Source organism: Chiloscyllium plagiosum, unplaced genomic scaffold, assembly GCF_037043375.1.
Source record: "Chiloscyllium plagiosum isolate Xiang-an unplaced genomic scaffold, Cpla_swu_hap1 HiC_scaffold_17, whole genome shotgun sequence".
Taxonomy (NCBI): domain Eukaryota; kingdom Metazoa; phylum Chordata; class Chondrichthyes; order Orectolobiformes; family Hemiscylliidae; genus Chiloscyllium; species Chiloscyllium plagiosum.
In genome coordinates this window covers 62795190-62807194 of record NW_028270155.1, presented here as the reverse complement: position 1 = coordinate 62807194, position 12005 = coordinate 62795190, and the positions used below count along the sequence as shown (strand labels likewise).

At 44.3% G+C, this 12005-nt stretch overlaps 1 pseudogene across 1 annotated transcript in view; it reads right to left on the bottom strand.

Moving 5' to 3' along the window:
- LOC148147376 (adhesion G protein-coupled receptor G2-like) overlaps positions 1 to 12005 on the bottom strand; it is a 40297-nt pseudogene that overhangs the window by 20578 nt on the left and 7714 nt on the right. Inside the window, exons 2-8 of the transcript XR_015759900.1 lie at positions 11423 to 11561; positions 9247 to 9375; positions 4488 to 4595; positions 4346 to 4391; positions 4154 to 4260; positions 2223 to 2347; positions 487 to 755 (exon numbers count right to left, since the gene is read on the bottom strand). The product of XR_015759900.1 is annotated as an adhesion G protein-coupled receptor G2-like (transcript). The remainder of the gene's footprint in view (positions 1 to 486; positions 756 to 2222; positions 2348 to 4153; positions 4261 to 4345; positions 4392 to 4487; positions 4596 to 9246; positions 9376 to 11422; positions 11562 to 12005) is intronic.

The following is a 12005-nucleotide window of genomic DNA, read 5'->3' as shown; positions in this document are numbered from 1 at the left end:
GATTCCTAACACCCAGCTTTCAATCAGAGGCACAGTTCATTGCTGGAGGAATCTCTCTAATTAATTCAGAGAAACCCTATTAACACCATTAATTCCATTCTCACAAGAGGGGATGGTGTCTTTGATTGGTGCTGTCTCAGGGTTACATCTCAAGGATGTTTCATGCTGTATTCATTCCCAGCTGGAAGTAAACCTGGACTATCAAACATCACTCCCATTCTGTTTTCGGTCTGGGTTTGAATCTGTTCACTTACCAATTACAATTCCTACTTTCACCAAGTTTGATCCTAATTACACTTGGCCTGAAATTTGACAGAGATTTTCTCCTGTTATGTGACAGAGACAGCCAGAACCCTTAAAGAATAGCTGTTTTATACTTCAGCCCCTTTTCTTGTAACAATGAAATAAAAGTTGTTGCTACATGAGACAGTGAGAATCAGACTATGCATTTACAAATAACTCAGTGACAGAATACTTCACACTCACCCCAACCGAGAAGGCAGAGTTTCAGCATGTAAAACCGAATGTAAATGTTGAAGACTTTGATCAGCATAAGGTACAGGTGAAATGCTTCAATTCCCATCCATGTAAAACTGCAAAGCAGTGAGTAATGCAACAGGGCAGCAATGGCTTTACACAGCTCATCAGTGCTCTTGGAACTGAACACTGTGCTGGTTAAGAAGCTCACATTGAGAAGAAACAAGGCAGCAGAGAGATTCACGTGGATCTGGATGGAAGCTTCCTTTTGTCTTTTTCTGAATGAAGGGAAAAGAAACAGCAGACGATTACCTCAGAGTGCAATGGGATCTTGATCAGATGGGCCAATGGGTTGAGGAGTGGCAGATGGAGTTTAATTTAGATAAATGTGAGGTGCTGCATTTTGGAAAGGCAAATCAAGGCAGGACTTACACATTTACTGGTAAGGTCCTGGGAGTGTTGCTGAACAAAGAGACCTTGGAGTGCAGGTTCATAGCTCCTTGAAAGTGAAGTCGCAGGTAGTTAGGATAGTGAAGAAGGTGTTTTCCTTGATTGAACAGAGCATTGAATATAGGAATTTGGAGGTCATGTTGCAGCTGTACAGGACATTGGTTTGGCCACTTTTGGAATATTGTGTGCAATTCTGGTCATCCTCCTATAGGAAGGATGTTGTGAAACTTGAAAGGGTTCACAGAAGATTTACAAGGATGTTGCGAGGGTTGGAGGGTTTGAACTCCAGGGAGAGGCTGGATAGGCTGGGGCTGTTTTCAGTGGAGCATCGGAGGCTGAGGGGTGACCTTATATGGATAGGATAAATAGACAAGGTCTTTTCCCTGTGGTGGGCAAGTCCAGAACTAGAAAGCATAGCTTTGGGATAAGAGGGGAAAGATTTAAAAGGGACCTAAGGAGTAACTTTTTCAAACAAAGAGTGGTGTGTGTATAAAATGAGCTGCCAGAGAAAGTGATGGAGGCTGGTACAATTACAGCATTTAAATGGAATCTGGATGGGTATATGAATAGGAAGGGTTTCGAAGGATATGAACCAAGTGCTGGTAAATAGGACTAGATTAATTTCAGATATTTGGTCTGCACGGACGAGTTGGTCTGAAGGTCTCTAACCGTGCTGTATATCTAATGACTCCATTTGGGAGAAAAACAGCAAGCTGATAAACATCGACTTTGAAGACTTCCTGCATCTGGAGATGCCTGAGGCAGGTGAAGCATGTGCCTATGGTTGTTTCTATAACTGCCATCTCCTGGAGCAGGTGGATAACCTGAAGGCACAGCTTGAGGGGTCCCTCTCTACAGCAATCCCCCCTAAATCAGGAAACTCCCCCTCTCTGACCACCTGCTAAAGAGTGTGTTGGAAGGAATTGTAGCTCGATGATCAGTCTGGCCTCAGTGTGGATGCACCCTCTATGGTCCTCAAGTCCTGGAGTGGGACTTGAACTCAGAGCAGCTAACTCAGAGGTAGTGACACTGCTCACTGCAGATACAAACTCTGACCATGACATACTGAGGTACAATCTGAAAGTAAAGTGAATCACTACTCAGCTACAATACTCTTAGAATTAATATCAAACATTAAAACAGAAGTAAGCTTTGTTTAATGAACTTGCTGCTGTGAATTACTCATGATCTCTATCTTCAAGGAGACATTTGTTATATATTGTGATTGTACAGTGAGATCATTGAGAATGGCTTCTTTTACATGAAATTTTATGTTTGATGATTAATGTTCCTACCTGAGAATAAAGTGGATGATTAAAGTAATTGCTGTGAAAATGCCAGAAACACCACAACCAATCTGGGTGATGGATGTTAGCGATCTCAATGTCTTCTCATCCAAGTGTTGGTTCCCATCGATTTGCTTTATAACAGAAAACGAGACCATTGACATGAGGATTGGGTAATGTTTTCTTCAACTGAGTGACACACCCGACTTTCACTGCACTTTCCCTCACCTCCGGGTTGGGGTCCCCCTGTGATATCTACTCATCTCCTGTTGAGAAGCCACACAAACACCTGATCTAAGGCCAGGTCAGTCTGAAAGCAGCCACAAAGATGTGCACACTCTGAACAATTCTCTTTTCTACTCTGAGCTGCTGGGCCTCCACACAATCCCCAGAACGACAAGCTCCACATCAGATACTCAGCACCTGGAGAGTAATGGGGGAATAGCTCATGTCCATATTCTGATGCACTGCTGTTATTTTCTTCATTCTGGGATTGTTGAGCAAAACCAACATTTATTTCTAATCCTGCCTTGTCCTGTATGACTCAGCGCCTTACTAAGGTACGGATCACGGTTAAGAAACAAGCACACTATTGTGTGATTGGAATCACTGCTCATAACAGACCAGGCAGCACATTATCTGCTTGGATTAATGACCTGATTATCTCATGAGCCTGCACTAATTCCTGATGAAGGGCTTATGCCTGGAACATCTATTTTCTCCTGCTCCTCCGATGCTGCCTGACCTGCTGTGCTTTTCCAGCAACACACTCTGATCTCCAGCATCTGCAGCCCTCACTTTCTCCATGTGGACCAAAAACAGGCAGAGGTTATCTTCATATAAATAGGCCATGTAAGGAAGGCAGGTTTCCTCAATTCCCTGAAGAAAAATTTGCTATGAGGATAAATGGGAAGGAAGGTTGATGATTAATGTCATTAGGCAGCTGAAAGAAAACCAATGAGGTGTCAGAACAAATAACTGGAACAATTCAATGTTAAACCAGAAGTCTGTCCATACTGTGTCCAAGGCCTTGGTGTGGCCACATCTCACTGACTGTTTTAGGTTTGGTCCCCTCAGATAGTTGGGGAGATTGAGTCCCTGGAAGAGGTTTTGAGGACAGCGACGTTATTGACACGGAGTCTGAGGCTTCATGGAGATCAGAGCAAACTGAGCAAGCTGGGCCTTCTCACCTTGGAAACGTGCTGCCTTTGAGGGGATATGATGAGGACTGGGAATTTTCCCAGAGCTGCTCCCACTCCACCTCAATCAGTCTAATGGGTTCGGGCAGAAATCACACTGCCGCACATAAAACGGGCTTTCACCACATTTCCGGAAAAGTTATGGCATCAGAACAGAAGCCAACTCAATGAAACTCCCAGTCCTAATGGTGACAATCCTGGTGGGATAGGCAGTGAAGACAGTTGGGCTGTGGGAGATGACAAGTGAGAGGTGGGAATAAGTATGGGTTATTAAGACAGCACTTGGGTTACGTATTCCGAAGCAATTCACTTCCCAAGAGCCATAAACCTCTGGAAGAAATCACCAGCACACAGTGGGAGTGAGAGATTTACTGCAACCAATCCATAGGGAGCTGGATGAGTTTTGGTGAGTGGGAGACTTCTTGATCTACCCAAGGTGAGTGGATTAACAGTGATTGTGACATCAGTTGTCATTGTCTCATGGACCTATCAGGGTCAGTGTGACACTTACCAAAGCTTCACCCTCAAATTTAATTTCTCTTGCCTCCCTGTAAAGATGGAAGAAAGGAATGGGGGAAATGGACGGGATGGGATGGGACTGTCCTAATAAAACAATTGGTCTCTCTTGTCTGTTTTTACATCTTAATATGCAATGAAGGATTATTGGAGTGAAAGTTTGTTGATTGCAGCCAAAGTGGAATAGGCCAAAAGATACAAAATATTGCATTACATTGACCCTACCAGCAAGACCGCAAAGAAAGTCAGGTGATTGCATCGACAGACGACTTCATTGACTGTGTTTTGTGTTGTGCAGCCAGAATCGTTCCAGTGACCCTCAGCTGTGTTCCCTGCAAGAGAAAGGGGTAGCACTGAGAACGCGATCCTTGGGTCCAGCATAATTGAAATCTTTCATAACATGACCGTTTTCCTTACCATTTTGTTGTAACTCCCAGAAGACACATTTTGGAATGGCCTTTACCTAGTATGAAGAAAATGATCAATAAATCTTTACCACTCTTAACATGAATATTTCCTTTTAATCAATTGAATAATGAAAAGTGAAAAATGTCCTTACTGGTGATGATTTGTTAAATACAATTATCACAGAGTCTGTCAGATTATCAAACGCTCTATTCCCCACTTCAATTCCAACCACACGATTTAGAACAGTTTGATTTTTAATCTGCAAAGATATACATATAGTTTGCAGTAGAATTTCTGATTAAAATCAAATGAAGAAATGGAATGAACAGCAGCCTAATTTCTGGGTGAAGACAGACTGCACTCACTATAGTCAAACGTACAAAGTGTTGACGTGGAGTGTTTGGATCGAGGTCTTACCCTTGTGCATTCAGTCATCCCACCTGTATGATGGACTGGGATCAATGGTTCTCATCTCCACCCAGCTCCCACTGCTGGCTCGAAGGGTCATACCCTGTCTGAGTTGAGGGACAAACCGTAATGGAAGGAGAAATGATGAACATTGAGGTGTAATCATTGACAAAGAAAACAGTCAGGGCAGAAAGATTCCAAAGGACTCAAATAACCAGAATGTTCTGGACCAAGTGCATGCCACACCATATTCCATGAACTGTGGGTGTTGGTATATCAGTAATGGGTAAAATAGCATGGGCTCTTCCAAACCTTGGTCAGGAAGGGGAAACTCTGAATTCAAACCTATCGCTAGGTTAGAGACCGTTTGCAGGGTCTCTCAGATTAACTCCAAGCTTAAAGGACAGGGTCAGTCAGCACAAACTACTGAAGAAAACAAAAGTCTTTGGAATGTATCTAATAAAATATATGCTCAGATTTTCATACAGAAACCACATTGAAAATGAAGAGGGGGTTGACATTTCAAGAGCAAAAAGAACCTAAAATGTGACACCCAGAAAAGAAAGTGTCAGTGTTTCAGCGACTGGATCAGAACTGAAAAGCCAGAAAGGTCTCTTCTGAAGGACAAAGTGGGGGCTGGAGAAAGAGGCATCAACTGTGGTAGACTCAATGAAAGATGTCAGAGAGGGGTTGCAGGTTCGATATAGTGTATATGGGGGGATGGTACAAGTCAGAAGGGTGTTGCATAGCGTGACAGCAGATCTCCTAGCGGGATACAAGCAGTACCATGAGACCACTCAAGTTTTGAAAATGTACCAAGGATGTGCGCACACACTTCCAACAGGAGCACAGGAGATACCATATTCATCGAAGAGTTTGTGTGCATGTACCTAATGATCACCAGCATCATCGACAGGAGATAGATCATGATGTCAGTCAGTGAGTAGCAGCGATTTGACACCAGAGCTGCCACTTTGGAGTTCCATCATCCAGCCGACCCCATGGTTCACCCTGAACACAACATTAAGATCATCACCTGGGCTACTTCGAGACTTCTGAGTTAATTGTAGGATTGCAGTATTCTTTCTGGTTGATGCTGCAATTTTGTCCATTTGGGCATCTTTCCATTCTTGTTAATAGATTCAGGGAGTGGTACAGGGAGTGGTACAGGGAGTGGTACAGGGAGTGGTACAGGGAGTTGTCTGGATAGTGCTGATTTTTTTGGTAGATTAAAGGTTTGAATATTAATCAGTTGTCATCAAACATAATGGGACTTGTAAGGCTTCATCTTGACTATGAGCCTAACTGAGAAAACAAACAGAGGAGTAACCATGAGAAAAGGGAAAAGGCTTTCAATCAGATACCATGTCAGCTAAGGCTGGTTCAGAAGCAATTTCTACCTGAATGTTAGCAATGAAAATAATTTGAGACTATTTCACTCAATTTACCAACTATTGCAGCGCAACCTCAGAGCTAAGCAGGGACAGCATTAATAATGCTGAAAATGTGTTGCTAGAAAGGCGCAGCAACTCAGGCAGCATCCAAGGAGCAGGAAAATCGACGTTTCGGGCATGAGCCCTTCTTCAGGGAAGCATTAATAATGGCCATCAATCGGACTGTGGCTCTGAACTCTTAAGCTTCTGAGTTTCCCTGAGGCTGCAACAGCTTGCAGTTTTCAGTATACTCCTGCATGAGAGAGACTCTCCATTCAAAGGGAATGAAATTCATCCCAGTCCCTCTTGAAGGTGGAACAAATTGAAGGATTTCTTTGGATTGCAGCCTTTACACAGTGCGGGTTTGTCAATGAGCTCACACACAGTGCCTTGTGTATGAATCATCTTAACTTTTACCATTTCCCTGAGCTGAAAGTAATTCCACTCCCTCAATGTGGGTCTGCTGTGTGACCACAGGTAACCTATCTTTCAGGTACATGCCCATTATCCTGGCAGCAATTCTGACACATTCATTCTGTGGCAGACCTCTGTGCCAGCTGTGCCCATTATCCTGGCAAGGCAAAGATTGGTCAATGATCAGCAGGATGACCTCATGATATGGCCCATGACTCCAGATGGGAACCTTGCACATGTGCACATGACATTGACATGCTCCCATTCTTTAGAACAGACCATTGATGTCCTGAAGCAATGTCCTGAACTGTTCTGGAAGAGCCCAGTCATCTCCAGCTGAGCAGGTGTCAGGATTTGTCCTGGTCTGCAGTATGTTTGTTATAATGAGAATGCCTGAACACAAGATCACACAATAGACTCCTGTAACAAGCTCAGACAGTGACTCTGATAGACCAGACTACAGAAAGCGGCCACTGGGTTTATAGTGATCCAACGTCATCATGAGGCTTTCGCTGTCCCCTCTGAGTTGAGAAGCTGAGGAACAGGTGTAAGAATGGGAAGGGAGAAGTGGAAAAACAAAAACGATATCTGGAATGAGGCAGGCCCTTTCTGTTCAGGCTGGATGTGAACACATCATTCACAAGCAATACCAAGAATTTCAAAATAAAAACCGAAAGAACTGCAGATGCTGTAAATCAGAAACAAAAACAGAGAAAGTTCAGCAGGTCTGGCAGCATCTGTGAAGGGAAATCAGACTTAACGCTTCAGGTCCGGTTTCCAGAAACATTAACTTTGATTTCTCTCTGCAGATGTTGCCAGACCTGCTGAGCTTTTCCAGCAACTTCTGTTTTTGTACCTAGAATTTTAACTCAACTTCCAAGTCAGCGATTCCTTATTGGTTCTCAGTCACTGACCATCACATTGTTTACTTTCCCCACAAAGCAAGAGTAAAAACCAACACAATGGCTGATGCTGTCTCCTCCAGAGCAGCTGAAACACACAGGGGCCTCTCCCCCCCACTTCCTGCCTCCTCATCTGTGACCCACCCTGTCCTGCAAGAATGAAGCGAGTGTGTCCGTGAGTAACATGCAATGCTGATGCAGCTGTTCTGGTTGAATAGCTGGCAGTGTGTCAAAGTTGTGGGTATTATAACAGTGTGAAGAGTGTGTGGATGAGGGAAAACATGTGTGCGTTAAGGCTGTGTCTTTACTGATGGTTGTTGTGTGTCAGTGGGTGGTGGATCTCTGATGACTCGAGATGTGACTGAGGGATTCTGAGTACACCGTGCACCTCTCCTATTCATTACATCTCTTCTTTTCAATACCTCTTCCAATAAGATTTGCGGTGCATATCTGAAAGTCTGATCCATGCTGTCCCCGAGGATCAGCACTGTTGGCTGTTCCACAACCCTGATGTTTGAATGGTCTCAGCACCATCTGCAGCCAAAGAGCATCTCCCCATCTCGAAGTGGACCCTGGCTTTAGACGATGTTTGACACACATGATCCTGGAGCCTTTACTGATCTGTTTAGCCAATGATCAGCCCCGGGGCAGTGGTTGTATGTAGCAACAATGGAAATGAGGTAGCACAAAACTGATATCCTGTCTCCACCTCAATCAACAGGTATGGATTAATTGGACATCACAATCCCTGTACCTGCGTCCATCAGTAAACCCATACTGTCTCTGCAGTTATGATACAAACTGTTTCCATGATCCTCACACCAGGCCTCACTCCACGCTCTCTGACAATGACCATCACTGATGATCACACTAAAGTGGGAGACCCGATCAGTAAGAATTCCCTGTACTTTGGAGCACTCTCATCTTCAAGAACATGAAGGGGCTCTTACATACCTGAGAGGACACCCTGGGTCATTCTTGGTGGGCAGTTACGTCCCTGAGAGGATACACTGGATCATGCTTGGAGGGCTGTTACGTACCTGAGAGGATACACTGGATCATGCTTGGAGGGCTGTCACGTACCTGAGAGGATACCCTGGATCATGCTTGGTGGATCACACCACTGTGCAGCATCTTGGCAGATTGCTATTTAAATGCAATCTGTTATTGTTGAACCTGAAGGAAACCTAAAGCTTGAATCTGTCCCTTGCTGTTGTCCATCAGAAAGGTAACATTTCGGTGCTTTCTTTTGAGATGTTATTACAAACCTCTGGAACAGGTGGAACTTGAAACCAGGTTTTCTGGCTTAGAGGTAGGGACACTACCACTGCACTGCAGTGTTTACTGTCACACTAACACACTGGTCACTTGTTTTTGTGTAGTGATGTACAACAAAGTGACTGATGTTAGCCTGAAGCACAAATATTTGATGATTAGGTTTTTAACGAAAGATGGTCATTTTTATTCCATTCCCTCCCCCACCCTGGTGTCCTCTGCTCATGTTACTCGGTATGGCCTTGGAAACTCTCACATTCAGGATGATGTACTTATCAAACACACAAAGAAATATCTGCTCAAAGCATCAATTTACCTCAGCAAGAGTTCAACAACTGTTTAAATAATGCTCAACAAGAACAAAAACTCTCGTCTCCGATAAAATGCTCAATAAGCAACAGGGAGAAAGGTCTATTATTTTAGTAACTTTTGATAAAATCCAACAGCTCATTACACACTTGGGAAAGTGATTAATTACCTCGAACAGTCTTGCATCCCTGAATAATATTACTTTACTCCGTATCGTTTTCGTTGTAATGTTGATGTTGTCCAGGAGAGTTGGTGGCAGACTGATCCTAATGGCTGGGTCAAAGGCAGAGATATTCTCCTGGGTTTTACATTCATTAGAAATAATACATTTGGTTAACTGACAAGAATCTGCAATGCCATTTCGCTCTTCCCTTCAGGAGTAACATGATGAAGAAGTTTCAAACTTTTGGCCTTTTGGCCCACTTTAGGACTTGAGCACAAAAATTAAGGCTGACACACCAGTGCAGTACTGAGGGGGGGGTGCATTGTTGGAGGAGCTGGCTTTCAGATGGGATATTAAAAGGAGGTCCCTTCTACCTGCCTGGTTGGATGTGAAAGGCCCTATGGCACCATTTTGAAGAGGAGCTCAGGAGTTATCTTTCAATCAACATCAAGAAAGCAGGTAATCTGGTCATTGTTATATTGCTGTTTGTAGGAGGTTGCTGTGCATGAGTTCACTGCCCTGTTTCCTACAACCGTGTCCACACTTCAGAAAGTACGTCACTGGCTGTAAAGTGGTTTGAGAAATGCCAAATAAATCCAATTTTTTTCTTTCTATTAAAAAAACCTGTTGACCTTTGGTGGAAATTCTAACACTCGCTGTGAGAGTTCTTTAGCAGCACTCAGAGCATCTTCCACCTCACAATATGGTACCAGAAGCCTGGGGCCTGCACAACCATCAGAGAAATGACAGTGGGACCAGAAAATAGAGGCGACTCACAAGATCAGAAATATAATTATGGTCACCCTCAAACTGTTCAAACTCATTCCCAAAACTCTACTCATCTCAAAACAGAATTGGAATTTTAAATGTTTTAAGAGAGAACTTCTGAGGTAATTTTAATCTCACTTGTCCCGTATGAAATGGAGTTAAAGCAACCGACAGTTTTATGCTGCACTCAAATTTCCACCGTACTAATTTCAGTTCCCTCTCAATCTTCCGGTAAGTAACGGGGTCATTGAATCAGCTCCAGGATGGGGCCCTGACTCATTCCCTTCGTTAAGATATGGGAGGGGAAGTGTGTGAGCATGTACACAGGATTGTGTGTTTGTTTGTTATGCACTTGTTTGTATGTTATATAGAATCCCTACAGTGTGCAAGCAGGCCATTTGGCTCATCGAGTTCATACTGACCCTCCGAACAGCATCCCACCCAGATCCATCCCACTATGTTATCCCTGAAACCCTGCATTCCTTATGGTCAACCCACCTATCCTGCACATCCCTGGATCACATCCCCGCTTTAGCATGGCCAATTGCCTTACCCACACATTTTTGAACTGTGGGAGGACCCTGGAGCACCCAGAGGAAACTCACGCAGACACGGCAAGAAGGTGCAAACTCCACACAGACAGACGGTCACCCAAGGCCGGAATCAACCCTGGGTCACTGGCTCTGTGAGGCAGCAGTGCTAACCACTGTTCCACCCAGTTGTGTAGTGTGTTTGTGTGTATTTATGTCTGTGTATGTGCATGTGTGTTTGTTTATGTATATGTGTCCGTGTTTGGGTGCATGGTGTGTGTGTGTGTGCGCGTGTATATGTGTGTGAATGTGCGTGTGTGTATGTGTGTGTGAATGTGTGTGTGTGCGTGTGTGTGTGAATGTGCGCGTGTGTGTATGTGTATGTGTGTGCGTGTATGTGCGTGCGCATGTGCGTGTGTGCACGTGTGTGTGTCTGTGCGTGTGTGTGTGTGCGCGCGCACTTGTCTGTGCATGTGTGTATGTCTGTGCATGTGTGTGTGTCTGTGTGTGTGCATGTGCGTGTCTGTGAATGTGTGTGTGTCTGTGTGTGAATGTGTGTGTGTGTGTGCGTGTGTGTGTCTGTGTGTGTGCGCGTGTGTGTCTGTGTGTGTGTATTTGTGTGTCTGTGCGTGTCTGTGAATGCGTGTGTGCGCGTGTGTGTGTGTCTGTGTGTCTGTGAATGTGTGTGTGTGTGTGTTGCATGGTCAGAGGTCTTGGTGGAGGTGGAACAGAAAGAAAGTGAATGTCACACGTTCAAACTCGGAGCAATAACAGAGAAAGAGAGACTGCACTATGAAGAGAAAGTGGGGACACATGACTTCCAGCCACTCGTCCTGCCAGCAGGACTCTAACTGGGACACGAGAGGATTTCCACATACACTCACCGTATCTGCATTAGGGAACTGGAGACCTGGGAAATTTTCAACTTCGGTATCTTGAATGTAGAATATTACATTCTATGTTTCAATAACTTGACAGTCTTCAATCAGTAATTTGTTTTCCAAAGCTGAGATGATCGAAGCTCTGCATAAGATTGGTAAAGGAAGAATGTTACTGCCTCGACAGTAATGGAGGGCTGGAGTTCAGCAGCAGTGGGCTCGGGATAACTTGCTGCATCAGGACAAATAGTTTCACACAGTGCATTGGCCTGAGGCCCACACTGCACTCGAGTGTCCGTCTGGGTGAAGGAGGTGAAGGAGAGAGGCCTGAAGCCCTTGGGGAGGCTATACAGCCGGCTCATGAGGATCTTTATCTTGAGTGTAAATACAACACTTCCTCATGGTGCAACCAGACCTGTTTGCTCATTTGGTACGGGTCTAAATGTGAGGCTGCATTCCTGATTACAATATTTCACACATTTTCTTCCTGTTAGCATCCTGGGATCTGCCCAGTGCCTTGAGCAGTTTGCTCTTGGCCAAAGAGTGTCCTGGTTCTGCACAATGCCATCCAGACAATGCTCATTGATTA